Source organism: Ochlerotatus camptorhynchus, unplaced genomic scaffold (assembly GCF_037179485.1).
Source record: "Ochlerotatus camptorhynchus isolate MF236.1 unplaced genomic scaffold, CSIRO-AGI_Acam_v1.1 ptg000185l, whole genome shotgun sequence".
Classification (NCBI taxonomy): domain Eukaryota; kingdom Metazoa; phylum Arthropoda; class Insecta; order Diptera; family Culicidae; genus Ochlerotatus; species Ochlerotatus camptorhynchus.
The window spans coordinates 1,646,355-1,660,295 of NW_027040675.1; the positions used below are offsets into that span (position 1 = coordinate 1,646,355).

Below are 13,941 nucleotides of genomic sequence, written 5' to 3' on the forward strand. Positions count from 1 at the left end.
GTTAGGACATCAATTACCAAAACGAACCCTGCTGCAAACCCAACTCTATTACCCAATATTCCAGTGATTTCTCGTCGAAGAGCTGAGGTTTTCTATGCTTTCATCAAAGCGAGTGTCATGTCAACACATTCCTACCCCTTCCTTTCTTGACCCGTGTTCGGGCGCGGCCGGCGCTGATGTTGGCTAGTTTGAGATCACCAGTTTTTACACATTGAGGATTATTGCTAGTCCCAAGCATCGTCTATTGGTTCTCTGTGTAATAACTGCTGGTCTGGCAATAACAGAGTAGCAACTGTGGACGGTCAATCATGCTCATGCTCAACATAACGAGTTGGAAATTCGTGTACATAATCGTGGTCTGGGAATCGTAATAATGCAAATAGAAAATCAAGAAATGTTCTACTACGTGGATTCGCCCCAAACTGCAATGCAACACATCATCACTCACTCTCTCTCTCTCTCTCTCTCGCTCTCTTCATCTCTCTTTATCCTCTCTCTCAGTGCTCCATCCATTCGCAACAAGCTCAAATCGTGAGAGCCTCCACGATCAGCAAAAATCAACGTGCCAGCCACGTCCAAGAGATAACGACGGTGCTCTCCCACGGGATCAACTTGCTCAAGTGCCTAGCCGCCACCATATACTCACTCGCAACCCACGATCGCACGTGAGCGCGGATTGCATTTCACTTCTCACGGCTCACCCACTGACTAAACTGACTGCTGACTGACGACTGGTGAACGGTGCGCGAAAGTACGAACGATCGCGATCGCGCCTACCCGGGTTGTAAGCACAGCACCTTCACTCGATTCGATCCCAGGTCAGTCGTCAGTCTTGCCGCAGTTCTTGCCAGCGCTGGTCATGCTCGAACTTTTTCTTTCGGCGCGGGTGGTTGAGTGATTTTGTCTCGGTGTTGTTTTTTTTTTGAGTGTTTCTGTGACTAGGAAGAACAAGTTTCGCGAAGGAGTGTCATCCTAGATCCGGGTGTGTTTACGTTACGAAGGAAATGTGTAGTTCGGAACTTTTTGCCGTGGTGGGATTTGAAGAATTCGAGTAAAGCGAGCAAAGGTAGTGTTTTTTGTTTTCGTTGAAGTAGCGAATTTTTGAAACAACTTAGAAGAATAAAAGTGGAAATATGCGATAATGCTAAAACTGAATTAAATTAGCAACCAGAGTGAACGGAAAACGGAGAAGTGGAAACAAGGAAGCAAGAAAATTTCATTCAACTGCCCAACACGACGGCGACGACGACGAAGTCGGAGGACGAAGTTTCTCAGAGTTGCCACTTGCAACCGTCCTGGTCCGTTGCACTTTGAAAAGCGACCGTTTTTATTTTTTTGTGAGTGCTGCTGCAGCGCCTACTGCGTTCCCCGTGCGAAAGTCGTTCGATTCGAAAACACGACGACGACGACGCAACCAAAAGGGTTGGTTGTTTGGGCAGTGAGCCGTTTCAAGAAATCACAGAGCAGTGGACCAACGATCGGAAGGGGGATCGGTAGTTGGTTGTTTACGAAACGAAAATTCGCGAAAAAAAAAACTGAATGCATGCATGAAACGAGCGAAGAAAGAAGTGTGTGTGGAGAGACAGAGTGAAAAGGCCCCCCAATTCCTGTTTTCCGTTTATGGCTGGAAATAATTCACTTTCAGTGCCAAAAATGTGGAAAAATTGCACGCTCGTTAAGATTCGATAGGATCGAACGAATAGGCGGAAATTGAGGGGGAGGGGGGAGGGACTTTCGTAGTCGAAATTTGATTTGCCTTCCGTTTGACATTCACCGAGGGAAGGTTTGTTTTCGCGGTTGGCAAACGCAATTTTCAAGGTATTCAAATGCAAAACGGTTGTAGGCTATCAGCTGGTCGCGACCTGGTCGTTTCGCATCGGTCGGTGTTCGCGATTTGTACCTAACATACCTCCCGGACGCTCCCATAAGTATGTACATAAACCAGTACTGACTTTTTTGCCCCGGCCCTGCCTCGTCTTTTCCTCGTCTCCTTTTTACGACTCGTGTTCGGAGTTTGCAAAAGCTCGTATATCACCTGTTTGAATCTCGTTAGATGCCTTTGCCTGTGCCCACCTCGGTCGCCGCCGTTTTGTGAATGGGAATCGACTGTCTCGTCGAGACGTCAAGACTCTTGGCGCAAGAGGACTCTGTCGGTTTCGCGCTGCGACTGTGCCTCTCCCCTCGATTTGCCTTCTTTTTTTCGCTAGAGAAGGCTGTAGGAACATTTATAAATTACACACTCTACCCAGATGTATTCATCAACGGCGACCTCTACCTCGCGACACGGTACTGGTGTGTTTATTAAAAATTTTATGTGAACGTCAAAATTATTTTATTTGTCAATAAACCAACCCCTACTAGATCCTCCTCGCAGTCCGTTGGTCGATTTGCTGCGCGAAAAAAATTGTTATTAAACTAACCTCAATCGGACGGTTTTTTTTTTATTCGGAATTGAGCCATAAATTGGAACCACCGAGAACAGCTGAGCTTCAACTTCCCTTCTCTTTTCTCCGCTCCTCACAACCTCGCGTTCTTTTTGCCTTCAGAGAGTGCCTTCGGGTGAGTGATTCGCTGGTATTTCAATACTCCATCTGCAAAGAAAAATAATAATAATAATAAGTGAGAAGTGCTATCAAAGTTGAAATCGATCGTGCCTGTTTGCTGGAGTTCTGGCTGAAACTGATACTCTAAACGAACCAGAAAAAACGAAAAAAATTGCCAAGACACCAGGTGGCAGACGGAACCCGGCCGTAGACCCTTTCTGCGAAGAATCTGCTCTGCTCGATCCCATCGGAACAACAGTTGGTAAGTAGCGATTGGAAAATTATTTATCCGCGGAATGCGTCGGCGCACGTGCTGCCAAATACGCACAACGCCCTCTGGCGGCGCGGGGAAGCTCTTTTTTTTGCACGATCGGCTTAACTGCCTAAGCCTTTCTCATTTCCTTTTTGCCGATGATGATGATGATGATGATCGGTGTCGCGGCGGCATCCATGCGGCAATCCCGAGTGAGGTGCCATTTTTAGATAACATGCACTGGTCGCTGTCAGCAGATTGATGGTCGTCTTCGTCCGGCGGCGACGACGGAAGACGGCTTAGGCAGGTTGGCGATCTTCATCGACTTGCGGCGTTTGTGATGCTTCTTTGATCCTAATGGTCATTGGTGGATGATTTTAAGTTCATTCCGAGAATGGTGTGATCAGGACAAGTAGCGGGAGATTTTATTTCCCCTAGAGAAGTTTGTCCAATACAAAACATTGTCCATTTGGATGCGCTGGGGTACGCGTTGGGCATAATTCATAATTCGGTGGCAAATCACTAAGTTACTCATTCATTCTCTCATGAGCTGTTATTTATTAACAATATTATTGATTCCTTTATTTAACATCGGTCTCTGATCCGCAAGGGTAGTTAACGCACCCATCATATATTGAATCGCATCAGAAAAATCCCAATGACATTGGCTGGGATTGAACCCAGACACACTGCATAGTGGCAAAAATTGACAAAACCGCGACTAAATTGAATATTTGGGCTGGCAGACGGTTTCAGTCAACATGGTATACATATTCTTAAAGGAAAAACTCTGCAGAATCGATTGGTGGATTGGTCGATTGGAGGGCCGGAATCAACCCGAGTTCCCGGGAATGCAACTATCTATCGACATAGTTTTACATCTTACTTTAGGCATATTACTGCACCCAACCGGTGGATGTAAGATTCGCTTACAATTATGTGGGATTCATCATCAGAGGATGTAAGTGGAGACCGCATGAACCGAGGATGCGATATACCTAGCTGCGGTCCGATGTAAGAAAATTGGAGACCGAAAAATGTGGAGTTGTATTAGTGAGTGAAATTAATTATGTCGAAAAAAATAGAAAAAAGGTTGCCGACTGGACTCGAACCATGGACGTTGCGACTATCAGACCTGTGCTTTCTCCACTGCTCTCTCCATGCTTAAAGCAAACATGAAGCGCTCATTTTCTCGCATGCTCGACTTCGTATGCTTTTTCTGCTGGAGAGATTCGAGTTAAGTGCGTGCGTCGTTCTACAATGTTCTACAATGTGCGTCGTTCTACAAGCTTACTGGTATAGTCGAAAGCGTAGATTGAACCCGAAATAAAAATGCTCGACTTCGTATGCTTTTTCTGGGGGAGAGATTCGAGTTAAGTGTGTGCGTCGTTCTACAATGTTCTACAATGTGCGTCGTTCTACAAGCTTACTGGTACCTATAGTCGAAAGCGTAGATGCAACACGAAATAAAAACGCTCGACTTCGTAAATGCTTTTTCTGCTGGAGAGATTCGAGACAAGTGTGTGCGTCGTTGTACAATGTTCTACAATGTGCGTCGTTCTACAAGCTTACTGGTATAGTCGAAAGCGTAGAAAGAACACGAAATGAAAAAGACAAAAAACCATTACATCGCCTGTAAGGTCAACTTCTAACATTCGCTGCGATGTTCATGAACAGAGGATGATAGGAAACGGAACTAACATTCATTGTAATAGATTTTTGGTTTGCGTGTGGAAATTGATAGTACTAAGTATATATGGTGTGCCTCATTTCTAATGAGCCTTACCATATAGAATGTTCCCATCTTAGGCAAAGTTGCTCATTCCAGTGAGGTCTTTCGGATGCCGGGCAATTTAGTTGAAAGAGCGCTCATTAAGAGGTGTGCAAAATATTGTTCTGCCTCATTTCTAATGGTGCTGATCTCATAGAAAGTCTCCGTCATTGGTAAAGTTGTTTATTTGAATGTGACCTTTCAGGTGTCAGTTTATTATAAACAAATCGATCGCTCTAGTGTACTAATCATTGTTTTATCTCAATCCCAATGATCCTGACCATATGGAAATTTTCCGTCTTGTAAATTTGAGAAAATTAAAAATTGGACCTTTCAGATTGTTTATCAATGGTAGTCAGTGATAACATTTAAATCAGGAATCTTACTTTTTTCATTTGACGTCTATACATTCTTCAACAATGATTATTTCCAGCAACTTCCAGTCTATGTTACCGTACTCGGATAAGTAATACTTATCTCTCGCATCCTTAAATACCGTTGGTTGCTGAATCTTGGCATCGCTAACTTCCTTTTCACAAGTATCTTCAGCCTCCGGGATGCAATGTACAATGCATTGATTCTTCCGATTTGAACTTGATGAAAACCGCTTTTTCCTCCGCAATCTGGTACATTACTTCCATCTCAACGTGATTCGCCGTGATTGTCAATTTTACCCATTGTGGGCATTGTACTTCCATTGAGAAAGTCAAATCCAATTATGATCGTCAGAACCACCATTTTGGTTTTTTTTTTTTTCAACGGCGAGAACCAATTCTAACCTCTTTGTTTCAAATGTTTTGAAAAAGTGGTCTGGAGAAGAGCTGTAGAGAAAGCAATGGCACACATTTTTTTCCGGCTAAAATGTATTAATATAACATGACAAACAAAAGTTAAGGGTATTTTTATCGCAATAAATCAACGCAATAAATGTTATCGACTCTAAAAGTTGGATCGATACTGTTTTCTTAATACGGTGTCTGAAAGTCCACACATAAAGCATTATATGAGGTTGAAACTGGGGAATAAATTTTTAACTATAGAAATTCCCAATCGGATATGGAAATTGTCGCGTTTGCCATTGACGCTCGACAAGATACATTAAAAAATGCTCATCCTGGAAAATTCTTGTCAAACAACAATTTCTTGTCGCACGACAAGATCACCACGACAAAATCAAGAATCCATCCAGTCGCGACTATCTATTCTAGTCATATGTCACTCATACTGTTCCCTGAAACAAAGTACTATATCCATTCTTAAACGGAGGCCTGATTTCAAAAATGGCCGGAAATAATGTTATTGGTATTTCCTATTTCAGAAAAGTGGGAAATACTGCCAAATGCCCTTCAATATGGAAATTTTCAGAATCGGGCTGACCTCTAGAGACCGAAAATCGATGCCCAGCGCCATCTTGAAATCTAAGGTGGCGGCTACCGATTTCAGAAAAAGTGGGAAATACTGCCAAATACACTTCAATATGTATATTTTCGGAATTGCGATGATGTCTAAAATTTGTAAATCGATTTCCGACGTCATTTTGAAATCCAAGATGGTGGCTTCCAATTTCAGAAAAAGTGGGAAGTACTGCCAAATACATTTCAATATGTATATTTTCGAAATCGGAATGACATCTAGAGACCAAAAATCGATGTCCGACGCCATTTTTTAATCCAATATGGCGGCTCTCATATCCTGAAAAACTGTCACATACACTACAATATGTGTATTTACGGAACGGGTTCGACGTGTACATCCCGAAAATATATGTCTGACACTATTTTGTAGTCCAATATGGCGGCTCTCAGATTCAGAAAAACTATCAAATTTGGGTATTTTCGGAACAAGTGGCCAGTGACTTCAGAAAAACTGTCAAATACCCTATAATATGGATATTTTCAGAACTGGGTCGACGCGTAAATCCCGAAAATCGAGGTCAGACGCCATGTTTTAATCCAAGATGGTGGCCAGTGACCTCAGAAAAACTGTCAAATACCCAATAATATGGATTTTTGAGACGACATGTAGATGCCGAATATCAATGTCCGACACCATTTTGAGATCCAGGATGGTGGCTTCCGGTTTCAGAAAAAGATATAAATACAGTCAAATACCCTTCAATATGAGTATTTTTGGAAAAGGAATGATGTTTAGAGAATTTCATCTAAAAATAGAAAATGGATTCCAAAATGGCGTCGGACATCGATTTTCGGCAGCTTCCAGTTGTGTCCGTTGATGGGTATTTATCACCGCACACACGAAGTTCAGCGCCAAGATTCAAGCTACTTCGAGTCAGAGGTGAAATCCCGTCAAAACAACACAATTCCAGTTATTTCTTGTTGTGTCTTGTATGCAAAGCTACATGCATTTACTAGAAAACGACCAGCGGCAGTTTTGTCGCGACAGAATGGAAGAATGACAGACTTTTTTCGTCAATAACCATGTCGACAGTTTCCGTCAATCTTGTCGTCCGACGTACGTGAGACAACTAAAGGCCGGCGCACAATAGATACGTTTTCGGGTTTTTTGACAGATAATGCATGTGCTAACTGTCAAAAAACCTTAAAACGTATCTATTGTGCGCCGGCCTTAAGTCGTTCTGGAAAACGTCATACAACAGATGTTTCGTGACCAAATGAGAGAAAGACAATAATAGAAAATGTGTCGTCGAGAGGCAGCCCAGGAGATCAGTCTTTCAAGCAGAAGTTTGCTGGGGGGGACGTGCTGTCAAATCAGCCTACTGATCATTCTTGTATGGAACTGGTTCCAAACGTAAACAAACGCTGTAGGTTTCTTATGGCTTGTTTACGTTTGGAACCAGTTATGCGAGGTAGGCGACGATTGTTCGTATTTGACAGCCACCTCCCCCCTTGGAAGTTTGTTGCATCGTGCTTGTCAGATGAGCGTTGACTTTTTGTTGTTGTCGTTGTTACATAGTTTATCGGCATGAGGTTGACAATTCCCAAGCCTGTTTCCAATAATGTTTCGAAAATTACGTTTAACCATTCACTCTACCAGAAATGAGCAGCAAAAATGATGGAATGAAAAAAAAAACTTATTTCTTAGAAACACCCGAATTGAAAACAGAAGAATTGCTCTTACGCTGTCACACGAGGAGCTAGACAACTAAGCTAGACTAAGTCAAGGTTCTAAAATATGCATATTGCCCATAAATTTCAAATTTGATCAAGTCTTTTTGAAATTCTACATTTAAAAGTTGTAATACTTCAAGAAATGTTCAAGAATCTGCAGTCAAATTAATTGCACGGTTTTAAAGGCTTATGGCATGTTATTATAATTTCTAAGGAACTCATTCGAGGAAATTTTTAGATTTCATGCGAAGCCTGAGGTAGTTTTGAGTAGAATTTCACGAAAACCCTGAATTAATTTTTAGCAGGCCCGATATTTCTGAATCATCTTGTCCCTTAAATGTTGGTGATAGATCAGATTAAAATAAAAAAAAACAACCTGAATTGAAATCAAAGTAAATTTTAATGCAAACTCTGAGAAGCAGAACTCCTGTGATCTTCACAGACAGGGCTGTCATCTGATCACTCAATGCGCGCAATGTACTGATTTTCTGAAGTAAACAAAGTGAGAATCAGTGGTGGCACGAGTCCTGGAGTTTAACATTTTTTCCTTAACATTTGATACATTTTGCGATAACCATTGTGACGACACACAAAAACAAACTGGCAAGCGGCAAAAATGTCATGACATTTCTAAACTGTTTTCTGCCAGCGACAGAACATTTTCGCACAAAGAAGCAGACAAGACCGGCGGCTCGCGCGACATAAATTTATGTCGTGTAGAATTTTGCTGATTTCTGGCTAATTACTGCATTTATTTGATGTTTATTGCATGGAATTAAATGATAAGAATGAAGACTGACCACTCATAAGCATTGATGTTTAAATTATGCGTAAATAAGGGAGTTGGTAATTTACTGTCACACGCAAGCCTGCAGCTGAAATTTCATTACAATAAACTGTTTGGAAAAATCAGGCTGCGAGATTTTATTTATTCTCTATCTCCGCTGTTCGCTTGGAATGTAGTTATACACGGTCGCCCGTGTGCTGGCTGTTTTGTTTCGCTTTGGACGATGGTTTTTCAAAAAATGTACTGTTGCCACCTCTGGTGAGAATCAAGCAAACACAAAGTTTGCTTGTCTTTCACCCTGCGCAAATTTGCTCAAATTTCCGGAAATTCCCAGAATTTTACGAAATTTCTTTAAGGTTTCTGCAATTTTCAGGAAATTATTTGAACTGCACTCTGATTCTCTGATCTGTCTTGATATTTTCGGAGCTTCCCTGAAGCTCCCGATTCTATTGAAGTTCTCGGATAGGTTCTGAAATAAATGGAATTCTCGAAAATACTTTTAAACTTCCCTGAAATTCACTGGACTTCCATGAAGTTCCGTAAATTCTCTGCAGGTATCTGTACTGCCCTGAAATGGCCCGCATTTCTTAAGGAGTCTCGATTTTTTCAGCACACCGTGGAACTATCCTGAATTGTTCTAAACTCATGCTTATAGTAGATAGAGTTAGTGAATTCACGTGAAGCGTGATAGTAGCTAAATCGGCGGTAGTGGAGCAGCAATTGAATGCCTCCACTCACCCGCTGAAAAAAAAGGTGAGGTGAGGTCGCCAAAGTTTGGATGCAACCGCATCCGTTCAAGATGCCCCGTAAAGGCCTCACAAGAAAGCTGGTGCCAGCAACCAAACGGGAAGGTTGCTTCAGAGTAATCCGTTCTCGGCACTCCCCGAAGAAGCATATATAGATCCAGTTGAGAAACGGGAAAAAGTGCCTCCACTGTTCACCTCGACGAAGGAACTCGCGTTGCTCAGAAATGAGCTGGCTAAAAATCAAATCCATCCGCTGTTCAAGCTGTGCAGCACGGGGATCAAAATCTTGTGCGCGACGCTGGCGGAGTACACAGCTGTTTGGCACATTTCTTCAGGTGAACCGGTTTGAGTTCTACACTTACGGCGTCCCTGGAAGCAAACCACTGAAAATGGTGATCCGTGATCTTCCAAATCTCCCTGTTGCGGAGATTGAAGCGGATTTGGAACGCCTTCAGCTGCAACCAATCAACATCAACAAACCAGTGCATTCCGGGACCTGGTGCACTTCGATAAGGACTCCACCAGTGTGGCTGCTCTGCGGAAGATTCGCGCGCTGTTTAACCTCGTGATTCAGTGGGAGCAGTATCGCCCTCGGCACCGTGTCGTGACACAGTGCACTAATTGTCTGGCATTTGGGCACGGTACGAAGAATTGTCACATGAAGGCTCGTTGTGGAAAATGTGCAGGGGCTCACCATACTACCGCTTGCAAGAAGGAAGAAGAAGCTGAACCTAGGTGCATGAACTGTGATTCCAACCATCTGGGCAGCGATAGGAGATGTCCCAAGCGAGCAGCCTTCATACAGATCCGACAACAGGCTTCCACGATGAACCAACCTGGTCGCCACCGCAATAATCGTGCTCCTATTGTCAACATGGACACGTTCAAGATCACATCATCATCAGATCAAGCGGGTCCCAGCCACCATTCAGTTCAGTATCGCCTCACTGCCGCTGCGGCCCAGTCGAGCCATGGCTCTCTGCCCCGAGATTTTCGTACGCCCGTGCTAGTGATCCTCGTGACTGAGTGATCCTCGTGACTGAGGTGATCATAATATTGCGCACCACCAAGACACAACCTGAACACCTTCGTGCAGTTATGTCCCTCGTACAAAAGTATGGACCGGGAAGCCATCAAAATAGTCAACTGGAACGCTTGCTCGCTCAAGAGCAAAATCATTGAGTTCGTTGATTTCTTCAATGGACATAGCATCGCCGTCATCACCGATACACACCTAAAGCCGGAGATAAATGTTCACCTACCCAATTTTCGGGCTCGTACGGCTAGATCGGACCAGCTCCAGTGGAGGAGGAGGAGTGGCTATCGCAATGAGGAGAAATATTTGCTGTCGACTGCTACCGAGTTCCCAGCTGAAGATGATCGAAGCTGTGGGTGTGGAAATCTCCACTCCTGTCGGCCCTATTACCATCATTGCGGCCTACTGTCCCAAACAAGTCACCTGTCAGGGACGGGTCGGCAGCAGACCTGCGAAGAGACATCATCAGACTAAATCGACGACGCGAGAAGTACATCATCGCTGGCGACCTGAACGCTAAACACCAGGCTTGGGGCAACAGTCGACGTAACCTAAATGGCACAATCCTAAACGACGACGTGCAAGATTCGGTCTGGCGTACACTCCAACATCGACATCTTCATCAGCAACATACGGGACAACATCTCACAACCTGTGACCCACCAGGAGCTGAGTTCGGACCACTATCCGGTGGTGGCCGAAGTTGGCACATCCGTCAACCGATTCCAACTACCATCACGTCAGCTGGGAGCAGTTCCAACACTGTGTCGACTCCACTGTCGACTACGGTGTCCTTCCGGAGATGCCCGAAGACGTTGATCGGTGTCCATCGAGGAGGCGTTATCCCTGGCCAGGGAACAACACGTGCCAGTATCCAGACAAGGGAGCAATACTTTGAACCTTGATAGAATTACCAAAAATCTCATTAGACTCCGTTACTCCATTCGAAGGCAATACCAGCGTTCTGGCTTGCCTGTCTTGAAGACCCACTGTAATCGCCTAACAAAAACCATCCAAGCCAGGATGGAGAACCTCAGAAATCAGAACTTTGCTAACAGGATCAACTCACTCCCAGATTGTGCAAAACCCTTTTGCAAACTATCCAAAATCCTTAAAAATAATCCAACACCCATTCCACCACTGACCCCACTGGATCGTTGATCTGATAACTCCTGAAGAGAAGGCTGCCGCGATAGTTCGACAAAGTGTCAGCTCCCATAATCGCGGACAAAACATCGTTAGCCCTCACGAAGCTGAGGTTGCTGAAAACGCAACCAAACCTCTTTTAGATTCCCAATATTTTTCCCGAGAAATCCGAGATTACGGCTGACGGAACCGTTGGCCTATATAAAATCATCTAAAACATGAAGGCCCCAGGTCTCGACAACATCCTGAATCTGGAACTCAAACAATTCCAGATTCTACAACCATACAGCACTGATTTTTGATCTGTGCCTCAGACTTGACTACTTCCCCTCGTGCTGAAAGTCAGCTAAAGTCATACCCATCCGGAAACCTGGGAAGGATGCGTCCTCTCCTTCAAGTTACCGATCAATCAGCCTTCTCTCAGGATTATCAAAACTATTCGCAAGAGCAATCTTCCACCTAATACTGCTCCTAACATCTGCCGAAGAAAACAACTTGTTACCAAAGTTCTGCATTTTCGAAACAAAGAAAAGAAAATGAACTCTCCGCAGAATCGCTTCATTTCGAGCAATATCATTTTCGTGTAAGTCATTGTGTTCCTTGTTACCGAGTCACGATGAACATTCCTTCTATCAAACATGACTTGACTATCGCTTGTTTCGTTCGTCAAGTTCATTTCATTTGAAGCAAAGACTTGTTTCAATTGACGTAATGAATTACTCGCAAAACTGCTCCCTCCGTTTTTTCCACTTTCACTTTATTTCGGGGCTCATTCGACTTGTCACGTGTCGCATCGTAAGGCATCATGTTATAGTATCCGGATAGTATACACGCAATATCGGTTGCCGATAGGAATGGAATCCGGAGTGGAATAGTAATAAATTGTTATTTTATATTAAACGACAATTAAATTAACGAATTCAAGATGGCGGCCACCGGGATAAGGAAAAGTCTCAAATACCCTACAATATGGGTATTTTCGGAACGGGGACGACGCGAAGGTGCCGAAAATCGATGTCGGACGCCATTTTGGAATCCAATATGCCGGTCATCGGGCTCAGAAAAAATGTAAAATATCCTAAGATATGAAAATCGATATTCGACGCCATTTGTAGGGTATTTGACACTTCTCCTAAAATCGGAAGCCGTCATCTTGATGTCACTCAGATTCCTAAAGTACCCACATTGATCGATATTTGACAGTATTTCACACTATTTCTGAACAAAAGTCGCCATCTTAGCTTTTAACATGGGTCAAACATTGGTTTCTGGACTCTAGACATTGCTGGAGTTTTGAAAATACCCGCATTGATGGGTATTTGACAGTATTTCCCACTTTTTCTGAAACCAGAAGTCGCCATCTTTGTTTTAAATATGGCGTCTGACATCGATTTTCGGCATCTACGTTCTGAAAATTCCCTTATTTTAGGGTATTTGACACTTTTTGTCAAATCGGAAGCCGCCATGTTGGATTTCACAATGGCATCGGATTTTGATTTCCAGCTTCTAGACATTACCTTGATTGAAAACTGTATGTATGGATATTTGATAGAATATTCCATTTTTTCAAAATTTCAAGACTTTAAAAATGGCGTCGGACATCGACTTTCATTCTCTAAACGACATCCCGATTCCAAAAATACCCATATTGATGGGTATTTGTTAGTATTTCCCACTTTTTCTAAATCTGGAAGCCACCATCTTGGATTTCAAAATGGCTTTGCATATCTATTTCCAATCTCTAGGCGCCCCGATTAAAAAACTACCGATATTGATGGGTATTTGACAGTATTTCCTATTTTTTTCTTAAATCGAAAGCCGCCATCATGGATTTCAAAATGGCGTTAGACGTCCATTTCCGGCTTCTAGATGACATGCCGATTACTTAAATACCATTAATAATGGGTATTTGACAGTATTTCCAACTTTTTCTGACATCGAAAGCCGCCATCTTTGATTTCAATATGGCGTCGGATAACGATTTTCAGTCTCTAGATTTCATTCCAATCCAAAAAATACCATATTGATGTGTATTTGACAGTATTTCCCACATTTGTTTGAACCGGAAGCCACAATCTAGGATTTCAAAATGGCGTCGCATATCTATTTCCAATTTCTAGACGTCACCCGATTTCAAAAATACCCATATTGAGGGTTGGCATCAGTATTTTCCCCTTTTTCTGAAATCGGAAACCGCCATCATGGATTTCAAAATGGCGTTAGACATCCATTTCCGACTTCTAGATGACATGCCGATTACTTAAATACCATTAATAATGGGTATTTGACAGTATTTCCAACTTTTTCTGACATCGAAAGCCGCCATCTTTGATTTCAATATGGCGTCGGATAACGATTTTCAGTCTCTAGATTTCATTCCAATCCCTAAAATACCATATTGATGTGTATTTGACAGTATTTCCCACATTTGTTTGAACCGGAAGCCACAATCTAGGATTTCAAAATGGCGTCGCATATCTATTTCCAATTTCTAGACGTCACCCGATTTCAAAAATACCCATATTGAGGGTTGGCATCAGTATTTTCCCCTTTTTCTGAAATCGGAAACC

At 43.0% G+C, this 13,941-nt stretch overlaps 1 protein-coding gene across 3 annotated transcripts in view; it reads left to right on the top strand.

The window, feature by feature from the left end:
- Window positions 1–880: 880 nt before the first annotated feature.
- Window positions 881–13,941, top strand: part of LOC135702162 (leucine zipper putative tumor suppressor 1-like) — a 194,150-nt gene continuing 181,089 nt past the window's right edge. The window contains exons 1-2 of one of the 3 annotated variants that reach the window (XM_065223178.1): window positions 881–1,066; window positions 2,547–2,805. The gene's annotated coding sequence lies outside the window, so the exon portion shown is untranslated. Of the gene's footprint in view, window positions 1,067–2,260; window positions 2,806–13,941 lie in introns of those variants that run through there. The other 2 variants (XM_065223179.1, XM_065223180.1) reach the window with 2 other exon arrangements.